This window comes from Macrotis lagotis, chromosome X, assembly GCF_037893015.1.
Source record: "Macrotis lagotis isolate mMagLag1 chromosome X, bilby.v1.9.chrom.fasta, whole genome shotgun sequence".
In the NCBI taxonomy this organism is placed as follows: domain Eukaryota; kingdom Metazoa; phylum Chordata; class Mammalia; order Peramelemorphia; family Peramelidae; genus Macrotis; species Macrotis lagotis.
In genome coordinates, this window is record NC_133666.1 from 636,056,558 (window position 1) to 636,064,204 (window position 7,647).

General features: G+C 41.4%; 1 pseudogene; it reads left to right on the forward strand.

Annotated features, from left to right (window-relative positions):
* Nucleotides 1–2,528: 2,528 nt before the first annotated feature.
* Nucleotides 2,529–3,248, forward strand: LOC141497346 (V-type proton ATPase subunit E 1 pseudogene; annotated as a pseudogene).
* The last annotated feature ends 4,399 nt before the right edge of the window (nt 3,249–7,647 follow it).

Below are 7,647 nucleotides of genomic sequence, written 5' to 3' on the forward strand. Positions count from 1 at the left end.
TACTATTACTGCCACTGATCCAGTCACCCCAGGTCTGCTCCTGGATTATTGGGACCTAACGTGCACTATTACAGTTCACTGAACTCCTCTCTTACCACGGTGCAGCAGACCTTTTCTGATGAACTTCTAGGGTGTCTTGGACTGGAAATTTGTTCTGTTCCATGTTTTTGTGAGTTTTTCTACTCTAGAATTTGTTTAAAGTCTTTATTTGAAGGTATTTTAAGGCATCTCTGCATTTACTCCACCATCTTAACTCCACCATCTTGTGTTAAGTATTATTTCATGATTTAAAGGACCTCCTTGCCAAGCTCCCCATCCCTGTGACCTCTACACAAGATCAGCCTATGTGATAACATTTTTCAGAAAGATTTCAAAGATTCCCTGATTTCAAGAATCAACCTGGTCATTTGAGTCAAGTTATTTCATTTATTCAGCTAGCTTTGCTAACCTTTCTTCCCAGTCTTTTTTGGCCTGATGCCTTCCATCTCTCTACATTTTAAGCATACATAATTTTTGTCCTTTTTGTTAGTACCTTGAATAACCATTGCCCATAGGTGGGTCTCCATGGCTGGTGTATTTAAGAAACCCCAAGGCAAGTTTGCTACTCTGGGGTCTAATTTGAGGCTAGCAATTGGATTCAAGTAGATAAAACTATTGGATCATTTCAGTCTTGTACAAGGACCCCAGAGAACTTGAAATCACTTGCACTCCTAATGTGGATCAGAAACAGGTGAGCAGAATTTATTTCCATTTGATTTTCTTTGAGCAGATATAATTCCTGCTCTGAGAAGTTAGAACTGGTCTAGTTAACCTGATTCAGGAATGACAGTCCTTTCAACCTGTTTACCTGAGGAAGACATTTGAGTAGCTTGCAAATTGATTTCCCCAATAAGTATTCATTTGTCTATCTGCTTTGTGTCTAATTACAGTTTCTTCACATTATCTAAGGGTGTTTTGAGTCAGTCTCCCCTTATATTGTGAATCCCCTATCATACCATTAACATTCCTTAGACATAAATTGGTCATTGGTCCCGTTATTATGATTGGTAGCACTTTCCCTGAGGTTATCTTGAACATGGTACTATGGTAGCATAGGGTTACCATTTAAAATGCTGTGGACCATCAGAAAGGACTCCCTGGGCTTCATTTAGTTTCATTAGTGGCAGATCTGGAACTTGGCTTCCAAAGGCAACCACAATCTCTTGATCAGTTTGACTAAGGTTCAGTGAAAAGCAAAACTATTGGAACCCTTAGGGACTTCAGTAAAGAATTAGAGATAAGGTCCTTGGTACTCTATAAAATCTCTGCCCAGTCAGGGCAGTGAATCCCACTCCCTTGACTCGCAGGATAATCCCAGAAACCATGCCTGTGTCTTTTGTGTCTTGTTTCTGTGTACAGTCTATTTAATGTTATAAAATGAGTTCAGATCAATTTAAGACAGTCCTTGGGGTATTCCAGCTAAAATGTTTAAATCATAAGGTATACAAACCACCAGGTATCTTTCTAACTCACATTTTTATAATGGGAATGATCTGGTCTTGAAGTTTCCCAAAAAAGGGTCATTTGTCTTAATCAAATTGGTGCATCTTAAGTGAGACAATTGAGGATCAACACCCCAGACAAATTAGAAGTTATTTCTTGTAGCATTAGGAGACCACCAAGAGAAAGATTAATTCCATCATATCCTTAGAGATGGTGAGAAAAAGCTTCAGGATTTTAAGTCCTTAGAGCAGACTTGAAACTTAGAAGTGACTGTTCTATGGCAAATGAATATGGGAACATAACAGGAAATGATAGTCCAACATCATGTTACTACAATACCATGAAAAGAAGAATAGTTACAAGAACAATGACAGTATAATAAAAACTCTCTTAAATTTCATTGTCATTCTCTCTCTTGCCCATCCCATTTATCCAATCACTTGCCAAATCTTGTGAATTCTTTCTCCACATCTCTTGCATATGTTCATTTTTCTCCACTTAAACAGCCAAAATCCTAATCTCTCACTTTTCCTAATTTAATAAAACTCCAGGTTAAAATGCCTTTCTCCACTGCAATTCATCCTCCACATAGCTGCCAAAGTGATTTTCCTAAAGATAGTTCTGACCATGTCACCCTTCTATTCCAACAATTCCCTGTGACCTTTAAGACCAAATATTAATTCTTGTGTTTGACATTTAGAGCTCTGGACGACCTGACCCCCTTCCTATCTTTCCCATCTTCTAAGACCCTGCTTCCTTTGACACATACTTTAGAATTTAGCCTATTTGTGATTCTCCTCATATAAAGTTCAATTTGCATATTGTACTGACTGAATTTTTCCTGCCTAGAATGTTTCTCTTCTTCACTTCTGCCTGGTTTCCTTCAGGACTTGACTCAAACCCGACCTAGCAAGGCCTGTGCTAGGACCTACTGTTGATCAATCAAGGAGATCCAGAGTTATTTGGTTTTAAGACTTGGTCTTTAAAAAAAATCTAAGTTGGTTCATCTCAGCTCCGAGGCGGACCACTCCCCAGCTGCTGGCACCATGGCTCTCAGCGACACTGATGTCCAAAAGCAGATCAAACACATGATGGCTTTCATTGAACAGGAAGCAAATGAGAAGGCCAAAGAAATAGATGCAAAGACAGAAGAAGAGTTCAACATTGAGAAAGGTCGGCTTGTGCAAACACAGAGATTGAAGATAATGGAATATTATGAAAAGAAGGAGAAACAAATTGAGCAACAGAAAAAAATTCAGATGTCCAACTTGATGAATCAGGCAAGATTGAAAGTCCTCAGAGCCAGAGATGACCTTATCTCAGACTTATTAAATGAAGCAAAGCAGAGACTCTCCAAGATAGTGAAAGAGAAAACCAGGTATCAGGTGTTTTTGGATGGTCTGGTCCTTCAGGGTTTATACCAGTTACTTGAGCCACGGATGATTGTCCGTTGCAAGAAAGAAGATCTTGCTCTGGTCAAGGCTGCAGTGCAAAAAGCAATTCAATTCCTATGTACAAGATTGCAACCAAAGAGATGTTGATGTTCAAGTTGATCAGGAGGCTTACCTGCCAGAGTAAATAGCTGGAGGTGTTGAGATCTCTAATGGGGATTGTAAAATAAAAGTTTCTAATACCCTCGAAAGTAGACTGGACCTTATAGCCCAACAGATGATGCAAGAAGTCCGTGGGGCTTTGTTTGGTGCTAATGTCAACAGGAAATTTTTGGACTAAGCATCTGATGAGGTGGAATCCATTCCATCTGCTGTATTGATGAGTTATAAAAGTATCTAAAATTGAAGAAACAAAAAAAAAATCTAAGTTCCAAATATCTTACACAAGGTTTCAGCAATAAAAATCGATATTACTTTAGGAAGAGTATCTAAAGGTAAAGATATTATTCCATATGTGGATAAAGGGAGGGGAAGAAGGAAAGAAAAGAAGAAAGGCATGAATGAACAAAGGAAGGAAGGAAGGAAGGAAGGAAGGAAGGAAGGAAGGAAGGAAGGAAGGAAGGAAGGAAGGAAGGGAGGGAGGGAGGAAGGGAGGGAGGGAGGGAGGAAGTGTGGTTATTAAAACTTTATGGGGGACAGAGCCAAGATGGCAATAAGAAGGGATCCAGTCTTAGGAGCTCTCTGATAAAAACTCATAAACTAAGGACTCTAACTAAACTTTCAAGAGACAGAACCTACAAAGGGACCCAGTGAGGCAGTTCTCCTACTCAAGGTAACCTGGAAAAGAGCAGAAAGGCTCTGCTCCCCGGGATCGGAGAGGCAGCCTGCCAGGGGGTGGCCCGCCAGAGCGAAAGAACTTCAGCCTCCCGGAGGCAGCCCCAGGGAGCTGGGAGCTGCAGCTCACAGCAGCAGGGGAGTCTCCTGAGCTGCACCCCGGGGAGCACCAGCACAAAGTTGGGGAACAGCGGGGGACCTCTGCCAGAGCTAGCATATGGAGCCCAGCCCTCAGGGCACACAGAGAGCAGCTTGGCCACTGCATTCCAGATCCAGGAAACAGAAGCAGGCAGAGCCAGTAAGCAGGAGCCCCCAGGGCATGAGCCCATTGAGCTGAGGGAGGGGAGTGAAGAGAGAGAGACTGCAGAGCTCTGTCCTCTGCCTCTGGAACAGGACTCTGGGGTTCTGACCACATTCAGATCCTGATCCCAGTCTAGGCCCCCCCATAGAACAGGGCCCCCCCACCTCGGCACCGTGGCAGAGGGGGGCGCTTATGGTCATTCACAGACCAGGAGGGAGGACAGAGCCTCACACACTGAGACCCTTATGGGAGTGCCCCAAAAGCTCAGGAAGCACCCCAAAAAACAGGCTTAGGCTGGGAAAATGAACAAGCAAAGAAACAAGAGGAAGACCATTGAGAAATATTTTGCAAATGAGCCCAAGAAGGATCAAAATGCTCAGTCTGAAGATGAGGAAGCACAAGCTCCTGCATCTAAAGACTCCAAGAAAAAACAGAAATTGGGCTCAGGCTATGATAGAGCTCAAAAAAGACTTTGAAAATCAAATGAGGGAGTTGGAAGAAAAACTGGGAAAAGAAAGGAGAGAGATGCAGGAAAAACATGAAAATGAAGTCAGCAACTTAGTCAAGGAAATCCAAAAAAATGCTGAAGAAAATAGCATGCTAAAAACAAGCTTAGGTCAAATGGATAAAACAGTTCAAAAAGTTATTGAGGAGAAGAATGCTTTAAAAAACAAAACTGGCCAGATGGAAAAAAGAGATAAGAAAATTCTCTGAGGAAAACAAATCCTTCAGACAAAGAATAGAATTCAGGGAGATTGATGAATTTACCAGAAATCAGGAATCAATACTTCAAAACCAAAAAAATGAAAAATTAGAAGAAAATGTGAAATATCTCATTGAAAAAACAACTGATATGGAAAACAGACTTAGGAAAGATAATTTAAAAATTATTGGAATACCTGAAAGTCATGATCAGGAAAAGAGCCTTGACATCATTTTCAAAGAATTACTACAGGAAAATTGCCCTGATATTCTAGAAGCAGAGGGCAAAATAGAAATGGAGAGAATCCACCGATCCCCCTGAGAAAGAGATCCCAAAAAACCAACCCCCAGGAATATTATAGCCAAGTTCCAGGACTCCCAAGTCAAAGAGAAAATATTACAAGCAGCCAGAAGGACACAGTTCAAATATTGTGGAGCTGCAGTCAGGATCACACAGGACTTAGCAGCAACTACATTGGAAGCTCGTAGGGCTTGGAATACAATATACTGGAAGGCAAAAGAGCTTAGAATGCAGCCAAGAATGAACTACCCAGCAAGGCTGAATGTCCTCTTCCAGGGAAAAAGATGGACTTTCAATGAACCAGGGGAATTTCAAATGTTCCTTTTGGAATGGCCAGAGCTGAACAGAAGGTTTGATCTTCAGATACAGGACTCAGGTGCAGCACAGAGATTGGAGGAGAGGGGGGAAATATGAGGGACTTAATGAGGATGGACTGCATGTATAGAAAAATGATACTGATAATATTCATATGAACCATCTCAGTTAATAGAGCAGGTAGAGGGAGCTTTTATAGTTGAAGCACAGGAGAAAGCTGAATTCAAAGATAAAATATGGTGTAAAAATGGAGTCAATAGGAAAAAAGGGGAAATGGAATGGGAGAAAGAAAAAGGAGAGGGGGGAATAGTACAAGATATTCCACATAATAAGATTTTTTTTATTACAATGAGCTATTGCAATGATATGGAAGGGGGGAGGCAAGGGGGAATGAGGGAACCTTTGCTCTCATCAGAGATGGCTAGGAGAGGAAACAGCATATATACTCAATGGGGTATACACATCTGGAGTAAGAAGGAGGTGGGAGCAGGGGGAAAGGGGTGGGGATGTGAATAAAGGAGGAGAGGATGGACCATGGGGGGAGAGTGGTCAGATATGACACATTTTCTTTTTTACTTCTTGCAAGGGGCTGGGATTGGATGGCCTGCCCAGGACCATAGGGCCAGGTGGATTCTGGGCCTAAGGGGTGGTATGGGGGCTCAGGGCTTCTTGGCCCCAGGATCAGGGATCTGTCTGCTGTGCCACTCAGCAACCCTACAGCAGAGTCAGAGTGAAAGGAGAGAGAAAATATAGTACATGGTAGTGAAGAAATAAGAAAGGAGGGAGTTGCGATCAGCAATGGCAACGTTGGAAAAATGTGGAAGTAACTTTTGTGATGGACTCATCATAAAGAATGTGATCCACCCATGACAGAGTTGTTGGTGTTGGAACAAAGACTGAAGCACATTTTTGTTATTATTATTTGGGGGAGGGTGCAGGGTAAGTGGGGCTGGGTGGCCTGCCTGGGGCCACATAGCAGGGTGATCTTTGGGTGTCTGGGGCTGGATTCGGACCCAGGTGCTCCTGGCTCAAGGGCCAATGCTCTCTCTGCCCACCCAGCCACCCCTACTATTATTACTATTTTATTTTATTTTGGGTCTTTTTTTTTCTTCTTTTTGGTTTTTGCAGGGCAGTGGGGATTGGGTGGCTTGCATGTCACATGGCTGGGTGATTATTGGGTTTACGAGGCTGTATGTGAACTCAGGTGCTTGTGGCTCCAGGGCTGGTGCTTCGTCCATTGCACCACCTGGCCATACCTACAATTATTACTATTATTTTTTTATTTTAATTTTTTTCTCTCCCCTTTACTTTTTTTACCCAAGCAAGTCTATCTATATTCATGGGGGGGAGGGGTATTTTGTTTACTTGTAAACAAGAATATTTTCTTAATGTAAAAAAACATTTACACAAAATGAGAATAAAAAATAAATTAAAAAAAACTTTATGGAGGGGCGTCTAGGTGGCACAGTGGATAAAGCACCAGCCCTGGAGTCAGGAGTACCTGGGTTCAAATCTGGTCTCAGACATTTAATAATTACCTAGCTGTGTGGCCTTGGGCAAGCCACTTAACCCCACTTGCCTTGCAAAAGAAAAAAAAAACCTAACATAGTCAGACCTGTGGTTTAGGAAGATCACTTGAAAATTACAGAAGAAAAATGAGGCAGGTAAACCAATTAATAGATTACTGTAATAATCTAGCAGCTAGGTCCTATAGTGAGTAGTTCCAGCCCTGGAGTAAGAAAGCCCTGCCTTTAAATCTATCCTTATACATTAACCAGCTATGTTATTAAAGGCAAGTCACTTAACCTCTGTTTGCCCCAGTTTCCTCAATGGAGATCATAATAATACCTAATTAATAGGGTTGTTGACAGGATCATATGAGATAGTTGTAAAAAGTATTTAGCTTAGTTCTCAACATGTGGAAGCTATATAAATGTTTACCCCCTTGCCCTATCTCCACTGGAGTATGAGGAGAGATGCTGGTCCAGGTACGTGTGATTTCATTTGCCTGACCCATGCTTCCTCTAGTCGTTCCCTTAGCATATCTTGGTACTTTCAATAAATCCTCATAGAGATGATATAATAATACCCTTCCTAGCAGCTATTAAGATTTACAACACAGAAGGCATGGAGACAGAAAAGAAAATTGCTCAAAACAATATATTTCAGGATGATTCATTAAAAAAGAACAGAAGGAATGACTAAGTTTAAAAAAACACTAGAAACATAGAAATGAATGGAGTAATTTTTAAAATGATAAAATAGGGATGAGTTAGAAACTTTCTAAATAAGATCAGGATGAAGTAAGGATGCCCATTATC